The sequence below is a fragment of the Acinonyx jubatus genome, chromosome E1 (assembly GCF_027475565.1).
Source record: "Acinonyx jubatus isolate Ajub_Pintada_27869175 chromosome E1, VMU_Ajub_asm_v1.0, whole genome shotgun sequence".
In the NCBI taxonomy this organism is placed as follows: Eukaryota; Metazoa; Chordata; class Mammalia; order Carnivora; family Felidae; genus Acinonyx; species Acinonyx jubatus.
This window is the reverse complement of record NC_069397.1, coordinates 8,806,199-8,823,043: the sequence shown is the minus strand read 5'-3', so window position 1 is coordinate 8,823,043 and position 16,845 is coordinate 8,806,199.

Here is a 16,845-nt window from a genome sequence, read left to right as displayed (position 1 = left end):
GGGGCCATGTTGCTATGATTCTTGAGGTAGCCGTGTTAATTATTTGGACCCGTAATCCCAAGCCAAATACGAATTGAACCTTGGAATCTCCACGTGGCGGAATCTACCACTTGTCTCCCAGTGTCCATTTTTCCCTTCCACAGGCTTGTCACCTATTAGCAGGGACATGGCAACGGAGTTCTCCTCGGATTGTCTAGCTGCATCTTGGCGTGGCCACATGACCATGTTCTGGCCAATGGATGCACTTCCGGGAAGTGTTCTTAAAAGGAGGGGCCTACCCATCCCATCCCCTGTTGTCCTTCCTGCTAGCCGAAATGTGGACGCAATGGACGGAGCTTAAGCAGCCATCTTGGGCTGTGGGGGCAGAAGCCTCTTTTCATGAATAACGGAAATAAGGTGGAGAGAGATTGAGTTCTCCCTGACGTCTATAGCAGCCCTGAACGGCCTGTCTGAATTTGCACACGAGAAACAAACCCTCCCCTTGTTTAAGTGTTACTGTTTTGGCTTTTCTGTTGCTAGAGCATCACTGAATTCTTATCAGTCCGGAGTATTTTTAGCATCCCCCGTAATTGTTTCTGTAAGTATAGCATTTGAGATGTAATAATTCAGTAAACATCTTTGTGCCTTTCTCTGTGTGGTAATTAAGCCAGTGCTGCAGGTGCTAATGAGTGCCGCTGTTGCGGATGCTGTTGCTGCATAAAAATTTAGTGCTGGTGAAAAACGGTCCTTTTGCTGTGGGTACACGCGCCGTGGGGCAGGAATTTGGATGTAGCCTGCCGGGGTCGCCTTTGCTCGGCTCTGCGGTGCCTGGGGCTCAGCTGTGAAGATTTGAAGGCCGGCCCCAGGGCAGGAAACTCTGGGGGTGCCTTCAGCCACGAGTCTGGAGGGCAACCATCAGCTGGGACCTCTGCTAGGTTGTTGGAGCACTGACGTCTTTGTGCCCTGAGGTCTGTGCGCAGGCTCATTAGGGCTTCTTCGCGGCCAGGCAGGCGGACTCTTAAGAGGGAGCCTCCCTAGAGAGCGGCAGCGGCCCGTGGTGTTCTTAATGGCGAGGCTGAGAATCCGCGGAACGTCACTTGCGCCGTCCTCTGTAGGTTGAAGCAGTCGCCCCGGGTCCCCTTGAGTTCAAGGGAAGGGTGACGTGGACCCAAGCTTGACGAGAGGGTTGTCAAGATTACATTCTAACCACGATTACGCGGTTGGGGGAGAGAGACGGTGCGGCCGTCTCCGGAAAGGAAAATGGGCCACCCCTACTTGAGTCCTTTCATCGAGGCTGACAGTTTGCTCGGGACAGACTGAGGGTAGCGAGCGTCGTTTTCCTCTTTCCTCTTCCCTGGGCCAGCCTTGCGTACAGGTGAGGTGTCTGCGTGGGGCCATGAAGATGAAAGCAGCCTTGCATTTTACAGCCCCCGGGGTTCCCGTTCTTGGAGCCCACCTCTGAAATCCACAGGCAGAGGTGTGGGGGTGTAGGGGTGAGAGCACATTAACTTCCACCAACGCGTAGCCACTGTGATCCTTAGTCAATTTGTGTAACTTTTAGAGCCCGTCACAGTCCCGGGGTATGTACGGTCTCATCCGATTCGCCCCAGAACCTCAAAGGCCGGAAAGACTCATCCGTTGCCTCGTGTTTCAAATGCACAACGAAGCCTGAGCTGCATGAAGTGGCTCACTTGAAGGTTGCACGTGGTAGACCTCGTAACGCTCACCAGACACTCCGTCTGCTCCACCTGTCCCAGCCCCTTTAATTAAACGGAGCCCATTTGACTAGTTATGGCCATGAAGTGTGAGTGGCAGTGGCCAGTGTCGTTTCTGGGCGAGGAAGGCGAGACGTGAGAATCTCTGATCGTTCTTCCCCTTTGGTGGCAACCCGTGGCATTCAAGATGGCGGAAACTCCGCCAGCCTGGGTCACAGGGCGACTCGTGGAGCAGAGTCCTCCTCCCTGTGACTGTGAGACATGCAGCCCAAGTGGGAAATAAACTTTTGGTGGTTTTTTTTTTTTTTAACGTTTGTTTATTTTTGAGAAAGAGTGCCAGCAGGGGAGGGGCAGAGAGAGGGGGACACATGATCCGAAGCGAGCTCTTTGCTGACAGCACAGAGCCCGATGATGTAGGGCTCGAACTCACAATCCGTGAGATCATGGCCTGAGCCGAAGTCAAAAGCTCAACCGACCGAGCCACCCAGGTGCCCCTAACCTTTTGGGGTGTTAAAGCCTGGTTAAGTTGATTACCTGGTTAATTTTAGCATGACTTCATAGTCCACTCTGACTGCTATATAAGTCACACTTACGGAACTTTAAGTCCTACTGCAGTAATCTTTCCATTGCCCAATGCTGTTTCCTTTTGCAAGAAGAGAGATTGGACTCCTTGTCCCTTAGTGCAGGTGGGACCAGACAAGCAAAGTCAACCAGGTAAAAACTGCCAACTAGGAGAGTCCACACACCATCTAAAGGGACCAGAAGCTTCTCACTTTCAGCCGTTTGTTGCCACTCAGGAATGTGGTCCCTCTGTTGCTAAGTTTCTAAATTTTTCAGAGAAATGAAAAGTCTAGGTGTTTATGTGAAATCTGATCTTTTAAGGCTTATAAATTTTTTTTTAATGTTTATTTTTGAGAGAGACAGAGTATGAGGTGGGAGAGGGGCAGAGAGAGAGAGAGAGAGACAGACAGACAGCCAGACAGAATCTGAAACAGGCTCCAGGCTCTGAGTTTTCAGCCCAGAGCCTGATGCGGTGCTCGAATCCACGAACCGTGAGTAAGATCATGACCTGAGCGGATACCAAGAATGGGGCACTTAACCCACTGAGCCACCCAGACGCCCCTGATCTTTTAATGCTTAAAAATTAAATTTAAAAGGAAAAAAGAAGACACCTGTGAAACCACACTGACTATATTCGCAGGTCTCATTCGGCTGTGCCAATTTTTGCCACAGTGCAATGATTTTCAAACTTAGTCTGTTGCTGTTTTTGTTTTTTGTTTTTTTAAGTTTTATTTATTTGAGTGATCTCTACATCCAACATGGGGCTCGAACCCACGACCTCGAGATCAAGAGTCAGATGCTGTACTGGCTGAGCCAGTCGTTGTTGTCGGTTTTGAACAGCACATTCTAAAATTGTATGCTGTTTACTTTTCAATTAAAAATATCATCAAAATAATACCTGGTTCTCATGAGAAGCAGGAAGCATTCCTTAAAACCTTTATATTGTTCTAAATAAGAGAGGAGGAAGCATATGATTTCCTGAAGAAGTTATAATTGCGTGCCAAGAAAGAAGTCATCTGTAACTTTTCACTAATTAACTAGTTACAATTAACTAATTAAAAAAAAAGAGCACTTGAATCAAAAAATCAAGTATTACAGAAGCTGTAAGGAAAAGCATCAGTCTTACCCAGTCTCAACTCTCCTCCCCAGAAGCAAGTATCTTCAGCTGCTTCTGTCTTTATTATATTTTGGGGGATGTACTGCCGTACTTCGAAATCATATTCTTACAGTGTTTCTTGGCTTTTCAACTTTGACTTCCTGCTCCAAAAAATGAAGATTTGGGGCCCCTGGCGGGGCTCAGTTGATTGAACGTCCAACTCTTGGTCTCTGCGCGGGTCTTGATCTCGGGGTCGTAGGTTCGGGTCCCTCACTGGGCTCTGTGCTGGGTGCGAAGCCTACTTAAAAAAAAAAAAAAAAGAGGTCTGTGTGTTTTTCCACAAAGGAAGTCTGGAAGTGGGCGGTTACTGGTGTTGACGAGGCTAGTCATCAGTGCCCCAGAGAGCCAGTTTTTGTCCCCATGCTCATTGCCTCAGGGTCACAAGATGACTGTCACAGCTGAAGATGACTCATCTAGTCTTGAGAAAGAAGACTACAGGCTCCAGTAGCCTCTGTGCCCTTTTATCAGAAAAGCAAAAGCTTTTCCGGAAGTTCCAGGGAAGCCTCGTGACAACTCATTAGGCAAAATGGTGTCTGTCGGGTGTCTGGGAGTCTGGAAAAGCAGGTACTTAGGTAGGCACGTTGCTGCCTTGAAGAAAAGCGAGATTTTGTTAGTAGGGGAAAAGGGGCAAAGGGACATTAGGTGGCAACTGGCGGTGCTGACTGCGTATTTCTCACGCGAAGCTTTACGTAGAGGACACCAGCTGTTGGTGGCCAATGCGAGAGGCACCATTTCTGCAGTAAAGAAATAGCCTTTGGGGGCGCCTGGGTGGCTCAGTCGGTTGAGTGTCCGACTTCGGCTCAGGTCGTGTGTGATCTCACAGTCCGTGAGTTCCAGTTCCATCAGGCTCTGTGCTGATGGCTCAGAGCCTGGAGCCTGTTTCACATGCTGTGTCTCCCTCTCTCTCTGCCCCTCCCCCGCTCATGCTCCGTCTCTCTCTCTCTCTCTCTCTCTCTCTCTCTCTCTCTCTGTCAAAAATAAATAAACATAAAAAAAATTTTTTTAAAAAAGAGCCTTTGATCTGGACAGCTTTTTAAGCCAACTTTTGCCGCAAAGCCATTAAGTACGACTTGGTAAGATAGTTCCGTGAGGGTGTGGTCTGACGTACTCTTCATTATGTACCCTTAATTCAGTGCGATTTGGCGGTTGGATTTAGAATACTCAGAGCTGTGGTTCTCATTGAGGGTGGTGCCACCCCTCAGGGAGGGTGTTTTTGTAATTGGGGTGGGGAGGGGTCGGTTAACATAACGATTGGTCACTTTGCTGGGTGATATGTTAAATTAGTTTAAAATTTTATTTGAGAGAGCGAGCGGGGGGAGGGGTAGAGAGCGGGAGAGAGAATCCCAAGCAGGATCTGCACTGGCAGCCCAGAGCCCGATGCAGAGCGCGGACTTACGAACCGTGAGGTCATGACCTGAGTCGCAACTCTTAACCCGCTGAGCCACCCAGGTGCCCCTGCTGGGTGGTGTCTGGAGACACCAGGCACTTGTAGAGCACAGGACTTCAGCTCGGGTCATGGTCTCGTGGTCTGTGAGTTTGAGCCCCACATCGGAGGAGCACAAGCCCTGCTTTGGGTGAGCCCCGCATCTCTCTCTCTCTCTCTCTCTCTCTCTCTCCCTGTCTCTCTGCCCCTTGCTCACTTGTGCCCTCTCTCTCTCTCAGAAAGAAAAAAAAAAGAAATAATGGTGATGATTGCACAACATTGCGAATATAATAAATTAAGAAAAAAAAGTTTAAAAAAAGTACTGTGCAAACCACAAAAGACAGAACACCTCCCCTCCCCCTCCTGGCTCACATGACTGATTCCTGCTGCTTTGCCATCGCCTTTAGGTCACTTTTCCTCCTGCGTCCCAGATTAGAATGAAGATGCCCATTTGTGGAATTGCTTGGTGCTCTGAAAGCACCCAATCGAGAGTAAACCTCTGATTCATGGAACCCTTCTTGAAATGGTCTACCACGAGCCCAGATCCATAAGTCCTTCCTAAGCACCTTCCTACGACCCTGGGATCATGACCTGAGCTGAAATCAAGGGCCGGACTCTCAACCAACTGAGCTACCCGGGCGCCTCTGAACTCGTGTTCTAACCTGCAGTGGATGCAATAGTCTGGAAACCAGTGCCGACATTCTACTATGAAATTTGAGAAGCCAGCCAGTTTTCTCATTTGGATGGTATCTCATAGGCAGAATGTCTGCTGTTTTAAGTGAATCCAGTATATGCACGTTGCGTTAATTAAAGAGAAATCTTAGGTATTCTATTCCCTATTAAAAGAAATCCGGGAGGAGCATTTTCAAACAAATGGTCAAGTAGGGATGTCTGAACTTCGGATCTTTCACAAAAGCAAGGGGAACAGTGGCAGAAATTGTCAAAATCAACCTTTGCAAACTCCACAAATTAACCAAAGTATTGCAACAATTTGAGGAGCATGTACTCAAAACAAAAAACACAAATGGGTGACTCTCTGTAAGAACAGTGAGCTTTGTAGTATTTCAACCTGTCCCGATCCTATCCCCCTTCCCCCCCCAGCTCTGTGGTAGCCTTGAAAACCAGCAACCTTGAACCACAGTAGCTGTGAAAGCCAGTGGCCTGGCAACCGCTGGAATAGTTTCAAATTCCCCTGTGTAGGTTTGGAGTCATCCAAGAGAATTGTCACTATTTCACCTGTCTGGCAGCCCTCTAGAAAAGTCCCAGTCATGGGGCTTATCTTTATTTAACATGACCCAGTGAGAAAACTACTATCCCTAGGCTGTTTGTGGGACCTAGTACACATGAGCCCCTCAACAAAAGGGGGGAGCTGTTGTTTCAGCGAATTATTAGCTGTAGCGAATTATTAATGGTAGAGATTTCAGTTCCTACACTGACTTTAGCCGTTACACAGTGACAAATCATGTAGACTTTACAGAATAGTTAAAGAAAGTCACTAAAGAAGCCCTGAGGTCACAAAAAATCCTTGAAGGGGAGGGAGCAACACATCTGAGTTCCAGAGTTGCCACCTTATATTATTTAAATTGTCCAGTTTGCAACAAATTATGAGATATGCAAAGAAATGAGAAAATATGGCTCATGTACAAGAAAAACAAAAATTAATGGAAACCATCCTTGACGCCCAGACTTTAAATCAGTTGTCTTAAATGTGTTCAAAGAGTTTTAAAAGAAATTGAATAATTATTTTTGAAAAAAATGAGACTATCAGTAAAAAGATAAAAACTGTAAAAAGGAACCAAATGGGAATTTTGGAACTGAGAAGTACCATAATGGACATGAAAAATTCACCAGAGGAATTCATCAGATTTGAGCAATTAGGTGCCATGCTCAGAAAACTTGAAAATAGGACAATTGTAATGATCCAGTTTGAGGAGCAGAAAGAAAAAAAGAATGAAGAGTGAAGACAGCCTTGGGACACTATCAAGCATACGAACACATGTTATGGGGGTCCTAGAAGAAAGGGGGAGAAAGAATATTTAAAGAATTAATGCCTGAAAACTTCCCATATTTGATGAAGGACTTGGGGGAAGAGTGCACCCATTAATCTGCCCATCCAAGAAGCACAGCAAATTCTAAATATGAATTCAAAGAGAGCCACATCTATACCTGTCATAGTCAAACTGTCAAAAGCCAGTGACAGAGAGAATGTTGAAAGCAGCAGGAGAACACAACCTGTCCCATGTAAAGGGTACTCAAAAAGATTAAAAGTTTGCTTCTCATCAGAAACCATGAGACCAGAAAGCTGTAAGGTGACATATTTAAAATAGACTTTAAGACCAAAAAAAAAAAAAAAAAAAAAAGAAAATTTGCTGCAGGAGACAAAGAAGGACATTACATATTGATGAAAGGGTCAGTCCCTAAGGAAGACATCATAATTAACATATGCATTTGACAATAATGCTCCAAAATGCATGAAGCAAAAGTTGAGAGAATCGAAGGGAGAAACAGACATTTCAATAAGTATTATTACTAATGATTCACTGTCAGTAATTTTTAATGATTAAGAGACGATGCACATAAAATATTGAGCCGTAGTCCCAGGTGCACGGCATGGCACTTAGTAACTGTTACCTAGAAAAATTGAGTTGCTTTGCCAGTGAAAGGTGGTGTGGTCAGGAAATCTAACCATAGCAGTTGGAGATTTCAATATCTCACTTAAAAAAATTTTTTTTTAAACGTTTAATTTTGAGAGAGAGAGAGACAAGCAGGGGAGGGGCAGAGAGAGAGAGAGAGAGAGAGAGGGAGACACAGAATCCGAAGCAGGTTCCAGGCTCTGAGCGGTCAGCAGCGAGCCCGACACGGGGCTCGAACCCATAAACCGCGAGATCATGACCTGAGCTGAAGTCGGATGCTCAACTGACTAAGCCACCCAGGCGCCCCAATATCTCACTTTTAATAACAGATGAATGAGACAAAACAAGGAAATAGAAGCTCCAGTGGCACTGTGAGCCAGCTAGATCTAACATCTATAAAGAGTTCCTCTCAAGGACAGTGTCGTGCACATTTTACTCAAGTGCACGTGGGACATGGCTAAGGATAGACCGTAATGTTAGGCCATAAAACAATCCTCAATAAATCCAAAGGGATTAAAACCATGCAAAGCATGTTCTCTGCCCGCAATGGAGTTATATTAGAAATCAACAGCAGAAGGAACTTTGGGAAATTCACACGTGTGGAAATAGAACAACACACTGTGAAATAACCAGTGGGTCAGAGAAGAACTTACAAAGAAAATTAGAAAATACTTTGAGATTTAGGAAAATGAAAATGCAGCATGCTAAATGTATGAGATGCAGCCATAACAGTGGTTAGAGGGAAATTTATAACTATAAACCCCTATATTAAACAGCAGAGACGCTCATTCATTGCTGCTGGGAACTCAAAATGCTACAGTGACTTCGGAAGACAGTTTGCCAATTTCTTACAAAACTGAACATGCTCTTCCCATATGATCCGGCAAGGGTGCACCTTGGTATTTATCTAAATGAAATGAAACTCCCGTCCACACAAAAATCTGGACATAGATCCTTAACAGCAGCTTTGTTGATAATTGACTCAAATTGGAAGTAACAAAGATGTCTTTCGGTACGTGAATGAATAAATTGTGGTCCATCCAGACAATGGAATGTTACTCATTGCCAAAGAACAAGTGAACTATCAAGCCCTAAAAAGATACAGAGGAAACAAATGTATGTTACTAAATGAAAGAAGCCCGTCCGAAAAGATGACACGGTATGATTCCAACTACATGACATTCTGGAAAAGGCAAAACTATGGAGACAGTAAAAAGATCAGTGGTTGCTAAGGGTTGGGGTAGGGAGGAAGCATGGACAGGCAGAGCACAGAGGATTTTCAGGGCATAGAAAATAGTCTGTATGGTACCATGATGATGGGTACATGGTGTTATATGTTTGTCCAGAGTCAGAATGTACAACGTTAAAAGTGAACCCTAAGGTAAACTATGGACTTTGGATGATTGTGATGTGCCAACGTAGGTTCATCGATTGTAACAAAGATACCACTCTTGTAGGGGCTGTTGATCATGAAGAAGGTTGTGCGTTTGTAGGGCAGGCAGTGTAAGAAAAGTCTTTGTTTATTTTCCTTTCAATTTTACTGTGAATCTAAAACCAGGGGGAAAAAGTCTTAAGAAAAAAGGAGAGATCTCAAATTGATAGTCTAATTTTTCACCTTAGGAAACTAGAAAAAGAAGAGCAAAGTGAATCCAAACAAGGAAAGAAATACGAAAGATTAGAGAGGAAAGAGAAGAAACGGAAAATAGAAGAACAATAGAGAAAATCAACAGAGCCCAAAATTGGTTCTTTGAAAGGATCAAGAAAATTGACAAACTTTTAGCTCAACTGACTAGGAAAAAAAAGATGAAAATTACTAAAACCAGGAATAAAAGAGGGGGCATCACTGAACACCTGTGTGGCTCAGTCGGTTGAGTGTCTGACTTCATCTCAGGTCATGATCTCGGGGCTTGTGGGTTCGAGCCCCGCGTCGGGCTCTGTGCTGACATCTCAGAGCCTGGAGCCTGCTTCGGATTCTGTGTCTCTCTCTCTGCCCCTCCCCTGCTCATGCTTTGTCTCTCTCTCAAAAATAAATAAACACTGAAAATATTTTTTTTCTTCTAAAGAGGGGACATCACTACTGAGAAGAAGCAATCCACAACCAAATAATACTCTTGTAAAGTAATGGTTGTCCTAATAGAACATAGAGCATTTTATACCTACCTGTGGGGGTAACATTGTTTTATGTATAAGCTTTCAAGCATTGTGCTTTCTCCAAAAAGTGCTTTCCATGACTTGTTTCATCCTCACAACGTTCTTGCAGTTGTGCAGGGGAAAATGAAATCACAAAGAATTTGTGTTTGGTTCATACACACCTGGGTCGTGGATCCAGTTCTACGTCCTGGTTTTGACTTTGAACAAGCCACTTACCCCATTTTTATAGATGAGGCACTATGCTGAGAGTCATAGGTAAGACCACCGACCCTTTGAGTTAGCAAGGGGGCAGATTCATAAGGATTAAGTGAGATCATCCATGTAAAATATTCAGCATGGCCCCAAGTACAGGTTATGAACTTGATAATGGTAACTTATTCATTAAGGAAAACAGAGTTCTTAGCTAGGTAGAGCAGTCAGGAACTCTAACCCCTAGTTGAGTGGCTTCTCTAATTTAGATTCCCACCCAACATACGGCACCAAAAATTCAAATGTAGCAAAACAGTCAGTTGCAGAAAAGAATGCTGACTCTCTTATTTTTCATTTTGTTTAGAACAAGGGAGGGGGTCATAGGATTATATGAGCTGGTAACATGCTATAGTATTCATTTCTGATTTGCTTTGTATTCAAAAGACATCCTGTTATTTATTTTTTCAGATGGTTGTTGAAATCCAACAATACCACCTGTGGATCGGTGTTCATAATTGTAAACATTTCTTCTAGAAAGTTGCTTTTCAAATCTGCCCGCCTCTTTTCTCTCTTTGCTTGCAACTCGAACATTGCCCACTAGGTGGCAGTACGCCAACGTAAAATGTAAATAAAACCGTCCCATCATAGCACCAATGGGAAATGATGATTCTGGAAAATTACCCTGCGAGTAGTGAGTTAGGACTAAATCCATGATTCCTGTTGTGCGGTTAATTAAAATCAGATGAATTTATAGATGAACGGATAGATGCTGGACGAATGAATGCAATAAATGTACCAGACACAGAGATAGGTACTGTGGATGCAAAGAAATGTAAGAATTATCTGTGATAATGTCTGCTTTCCTTGTATTGCCAACCACCCCCCCCCCCCCCCCCCCGACTGAACTCTGAGGATTAGAAGGTCAGTAGTTTTCCCGGGGTCATACAAGTAGAGACAGACGAAGCCAGGATTTGTCGATGGTGGTTGTGGGGGGTGGGGGGAGGGAGCAGATGATGAGTTTGAATTTAAGGTATGTTGGATTTGAAGCCAGTGGTCACAGCCAGGTACCGGCTTGCCATGGAAATCTGGAATTCTGTCTCAGGGTTGGGCTCAAGGTAGAATAAATTTAAGAGGCATCTCTGCAGAACTTGCTTGAAGCTATGACTGTGTATGTGTTGTCTCCGGCCAAGTGCCTGAATTGTAGGTCCCAGGGAGCACGGTGATGGGGCAAAGGGTAGGGGTTCCCACGCTGGAGGAAGGCAGACCTGAGTTTAAACCCCGCCCTCATATTCCCAACCGCGTGTTCTCGGGCAAGATGCTTCACCTCTTTGACCCCCTGCAGTAACCCAACAAGGGGGTACCGCTGTCTACATTTTACACGTGAGGAACCCAAGGTTCAGATCTGGAGAGCCTGACTTAGGCTTACGTGGCTACGTACCGCCGAAGTTGCTTCCCCAGTCATAGCACTCGGGACACTGCCTAGTAATCCCTTGTGTGTGTGTGTGTGTGTGTGTGTGTGTGTGTGTGTGTGTGAGTCTCCCTGTATCAGTCCGGGTTCTCCAGAGAAACAGAACTAGCAGGAGAGAGAAATGTATCCGTCTATCTCTGTCCATCTGTCTATATCCGTATGTCAACACAGTAGGGTATATTGCATGAAATAAGTCTCTGTAGACCTGTATGTGTATCTGGTTCGCGCACACGCATACACAAACAGGAGGTGCTTTCAAGGAACCGGCTGCTCAGGCAGCCCCGGGAGCTGGCAGCCCAACATCTGTAGGGCATTCGCCGGCTGGCGCTCTCCGTTTTTGCTCTCGGTTTTGGCTTTTAAGGGCCTCTCCCTAATTGGACGCGGCCCACCCGCCTTACGAAGGGGAAGCTCTTTTACTTAAAAGTCAACAGGTTGGGGGCACCTGGGTGGCTCGGTCGGTTAAGCGTCCGACTTCGGCTCAGGTCATGATCTCACGGTCCGTGAGTTCGAGCCCCGCGTCGGGCTCTGTGCCGACAGCTCAGGGCCTGGAGCCTGCTTCACATTCTGTGTCTCCCTCTCTCTCTGCCCCTCCCCCGTTCATGCTCTGTCTCTCTCTGTCTCAAAAATAAATAAACGTTAAAAAAAATTAAAAAAAAGAAGTCAACAGATTGCAGATGGCCATCGCACCCACAAAACACCTTCACGGCCACACCGAGATCCGTGTTCAGTGGGACAACTGGGCGCCGTAGCCTGGCCGCGTGGACACGTGCAACTACCCATCCCACTCCAGTTGGCTGTAAACCCTGGCAGCAGGGAGCCTACCTTTCTGGTTCCCGTTCAGGTTCCCGGGGCCCGGCCCCACGCCGGACACGTCACGGCACTCGATAAACGTCTACGGAGGGCGTCCTCACCGCCTACCCGCCGAGGAGAAAGTGAGCACACGTGTCCCGTTTTCCGTTGCACGCTGGGGCTAGGTCGCAGACGTCCTGGGTTCGCGGATCACGCGTAAGTTTCTTCGGCCCCCCCCCCCCCCCCCCCCCCCCCCCGGGTCGAGCAGCGGGAGGTGACGATAAAGCAGCTGACGGTCGTGGCCGGTTGGGGCCGTGAGTAGGGCTGCCGCCGCGAAAAGCTGAGTGTGTGCGGGGGTCCTTGTAGGGCGCTGCGTGTATGCGGTCCGAGTTTTGGTTTTCAGCAGGCCATCTCTCTTCAGCCCCTGGCGTTGGCTCGCCACTTTGTCTTTGGGAGGGAAGGCGCAAAGGTTTTCAAGCAGCGGAACGTGCTGAGGTTTGGCAGGAGTGACTACCTAGGGATCTACTTGCGCCTGTGGCCACCGAGAGACCAGTCCTGTGTGTTTTTCTTTTAATGCTTATTTATTTTTGAGAGAGAGAGAGAGAGAGAGAGAGAGAGAGCAAGCACAAGTGGGGAGGGGCAGAGAGAGAGGGGAGACCCAGAATCAGAAGCAGGCTCTGGGCTCCGAGCTGGCCGCACAGAGCCCGACGCGGGGCTCGAACCCACGGACCGGGAGATCCTGACCTGAGCCGAAGTCGGATGCTTCACCGACTGAGCCACTCAAGCACGTCTTGTGTGCATCCATTTAAGCCTTGGCAGCCCCTTCTGGAAAACCAAAACAAAACAGACAGGATAGCAGATGCCACCCGGGTGACAGAAGAAGCATCTACCAAAAATTAGGCCCAAAACGCACTCGCTTGGGGAGCTTTCTTGGGCAGGTGTTCCCTACCTCCCTTCCACACCAAAGAGGGTGGTGTCACCTCTGCCTTGAGAATCTTAACCCACCTCGGAACACTTATCTTTTCCTCTCTCCCCCTTTCTGGGATCCCACTAAGCTGCTTCCTAGAATCCTGACTTTTACCCCCTTCCTTAGACTTACTGACAGAAATGAGCTGGTGACAGCCGACCGCTCGGCTAGATACCCTCGTACCTGGGACAGCAGCCGTTCAAAGACCTGTACAGATTCCAGAGACTTAGTAAAACAGGAGTGGGGCAGATAGGATACTTGCTATGGGCTGAAATTCACCCCCAGTGCTATAACAATGTAGGGATCGTCTATGGCAAGTTCGAATATTGAAGCCCTAACCTTCAATTTCATATGTTTGAAGCCTTAACCACCCCCCCCCCCCCCACTGATGTGACTGTATTTGGAGACGGGTTTTTGGAGGTACTTAAGGTTAAATACAGTCATAAGGGTGGGGTTCTAATTCAATAGGATTGTTGGCCTTGTAAGAGCAGGCAGGAGATCTCTTTCTCCATGTGCACTCACCAAGGAGAGGCCACGTGAGGACACAAGGAGACGGTGGCCACCTGCCAGCCAAGGACAGAGCTGTCGTCAGACATTGAATTGGCTGGCACTTTGATTTTGAACTTCCAGGCTACCTGGCCTACAGCATTTTGTTGTAGCAGCCCAGGCAGGCTAGTATGATACTGATCCCAATGAATTGTCATCTTTTAAACTTGTCTGTTGAGGGTGTAAAACGAGTCAGAGCCCAGGGCACCAGGGTGGCTCAGTCGGTTAAGTGTCCGACTCCGGCTCGGGTCACGATCTCGCGGTTCGTGAGATCGAGCCCCGCGTCGGGCCTGTGCTGACAGCGCAGAGCCTGGAACCTGCTTCGGATTCTGTGTCTCCCTCTCTCTCTGCCCCTCCCCTACTTGCGCTCTGTTTCTCTCTCTCTCTCAAAAATGAACATTAAATTTTTTTTTTTTTAATAAGCGTTCAAGGAAAGGAAGTTCAAGATTTTCTTGAAGTCTTTTCTACCTTCAGGAAGAAAAGAGAGAAAGGGCATCCTAAGTCAAAAGAGTTGTTTGTGCGGACGTGTGGAGGGTAGTATGTAGGTCCACACACACCCCAACTCTGGGCTACAGTCATGGGAAACATCTGGTTGTTCTCCCGATGTTCCAGGCTTTCTTCACATCTGGGTTTTGTGGTGTGGATACGACATTTTATTTAAAAACAAAAAAATTTTTTTTTAACGTTTTATTTATTTTTGAGACAGGGAGAGACAGAGCATGAACAGGGGAGGGTCAGAGAGAGGGAGACACAGAATCTGAAACAGGCTCCAGGCTCTGAGCTGTCAGCACAGAGCCCGACGCGGGGCTCGAACTCACGGACCGCGAGATCGTGACGTGAGCTGAAGTCGGCCGCTTAACCGACTGAGCCACCCAGGCGCCCCGGATACGGCATTTAAAATATTCTGGGTATTTATCCTAGGTCTGCCATGTGTTGAAAACATCTTCTTCCAGTCTATCACTTCACTTTTAACTTTGATTAGTGTTTTTTGACTTAATGCAATTTTAATGTAATCAAACTTACCAATCTTTTTTTTTTTTTTTTAATGTTTATTTCTTATTGAGAGAGAGACACACACACACAGAGCACGAGCAGGGGAGGGGCGGAGAGAGAGGGAGACACAGAATCTAAAGCAGGCTCCAGGCTCCGAGCTGTCAGCACAGAGCCCGACGCGGGGCTCGGACTCAGGAACCGCCAGATCATGACCCGAGCCGAAGTCAGAGGCTTCACTGACTGAGCCCCCCAGACGATCCCCCCCAACCTTTCTTTTTATAAACTTGACTTCTTAGTACTCATTACTGAGTACTCATTACTCATTACTCATTACTGAGAAGTAGTAATGAAAACACTCTCTCCTTAAGCAGTATGTAATGATAACTCTACATTTTGTTATAAAATGGGAAAATGTTGCTTTTCATATTTCACTTTTCAAATAATCCACAATGTATTTTGCTGCGTAGTGTGAGGTAGGGATCTCATTTTATCTTTCCCCAGGTAGACAGCCAGTTGTCTCAGCACCAGTGAATAATTCAGATTTTTCTCACTGATTTGTAATGCCACATCTGTCAAATACCAGGTTTAGCATATGCAAAGGCCTATTTTTGTTACATTTTTAGAAGGATGTTTCGTGTATTCTGGATACGAAGTTTTTTGCCATTGATATATGTTGCAAATGTTTTGTCCCATTTTTAAAAAGTTTTTTAGTGTTCATTATTTTTTAGAGAGAGAGAGAGAGAGAGAGAGACAGAGTGCAGTCAGGGGAGGGGCAGAGAGAGAGGGAGACACAGAATCCGAAGCAGGCTCCAGGCTCTGAGCTGCATAGAGCCTAACGCTGGGCTTGAACTCACAGACTGCAAGATCGTGACCCGAGCTGAAGTCGAACGCTTAACCGACTGAACCACCCAGGTGCCCCATAAGTTAAAAAAAAATTGTTTTTGAGAGAGAGAGCATGTGTATGCGAGCAGGGAAGGGGCAGAGAGAGAAAGGGAGAGAGAGAATCCGAAGCAAGCTCCAGGCTATCAGCTCAGTGCAGGGCTTGATCTCATGACCGTGAGATCATAACCTGAGCTGAAATCAAGAGTAGGATGCTTAAATGACTGAGCCACCTGGGCGCCCCTGTTTTTCTCTTTCAGTGTTGAGTTATATTAAATAATTTTCTAATGTCAAACTGACCTTAAACTCATGAAATAAAATACAGTGTGTTCATGATCCCTTACCATTTTTAAATACAGCTGGATTGGGTTTGCCTTTATATTTTATTTTCTTTTTATTCCATGATTGTAAATATTCCTATTTTCTTGTTTCCAAATGTCAGAGTTCTCGGTCAGACTTGAAAACACTTTAAAACAAATCCTTGGCAACCTCCAAATATATTCCTGGTGACCCTGATCTCCCTCAGGCCATAGTGTTGGGACCAGACGGGTATATAGAAAGTCACCTCTGCTTCTGTATTTTAGGTGATTTTTTTAAATCTGTGTTTATGAGTGAGATTGATCTGAAATTGTACCCCCCTCCCTCCCTCCCTCCCTCTCTCTCTCTCTCTCTCTCTTTCCTTTCCTTTCCTTCCTTCCTTCCTTCCTTCCTTCCTTCCTTCCTTCCTTCCTTCCTGAAATTTTATTTTTTCAAACCGTCCTATTGCACTTTGTTATCAAGGGTGTGATTGCCTTGTAAAGTGAGTTGGCAGGCATTTCCCTCTTTCCCTGTATCACAGACTTCTTTGTGTAACTTTGGAAACAATTGCCTTCTTTAGCGGTTGGGTATTATTGGCTGGAGTGGCTGTTGAACCTGGTGTGTGGGGTTTTTTTTGTTTTTTTTTTTGTTTTTTTTTGTGGGAAGGCATCAAGGTTCCGTTAGCCTTATATAAACGAGTTCCGGACTGTATCTTTTTCTTTCCTCTGGAACCATCTGTGCACAATATGGATTATCTGTTCCTTGTATGTTTGATAGAATCTGCGTGGTGGTAGTGTGTGTGTGCATGCTCACGCGTGTGTGTTTTAAGTTCCTGATTCAATTACTTTTATTGTTGTTAGTCTTTTCTTCTTGAATCTGTTTGGCTCTTTGTATTTTTATAAGGTATGGTTCTTTAAAAATTTTTTTTTTAATGTTTATTTTTTTGGGGGCAGAGAGAGACAGAGCATGAACGGGCGAGGGACAGAGGGAGAGGGAGACGCAGAATCCGAAGCAGGCTCCAGGCTCTGAGCTGTCAGCACAGAGCCCGACGCAGGGCTCCAGCTCACGGACCGCGGGATCATGACCTGAGCCGAAGTCG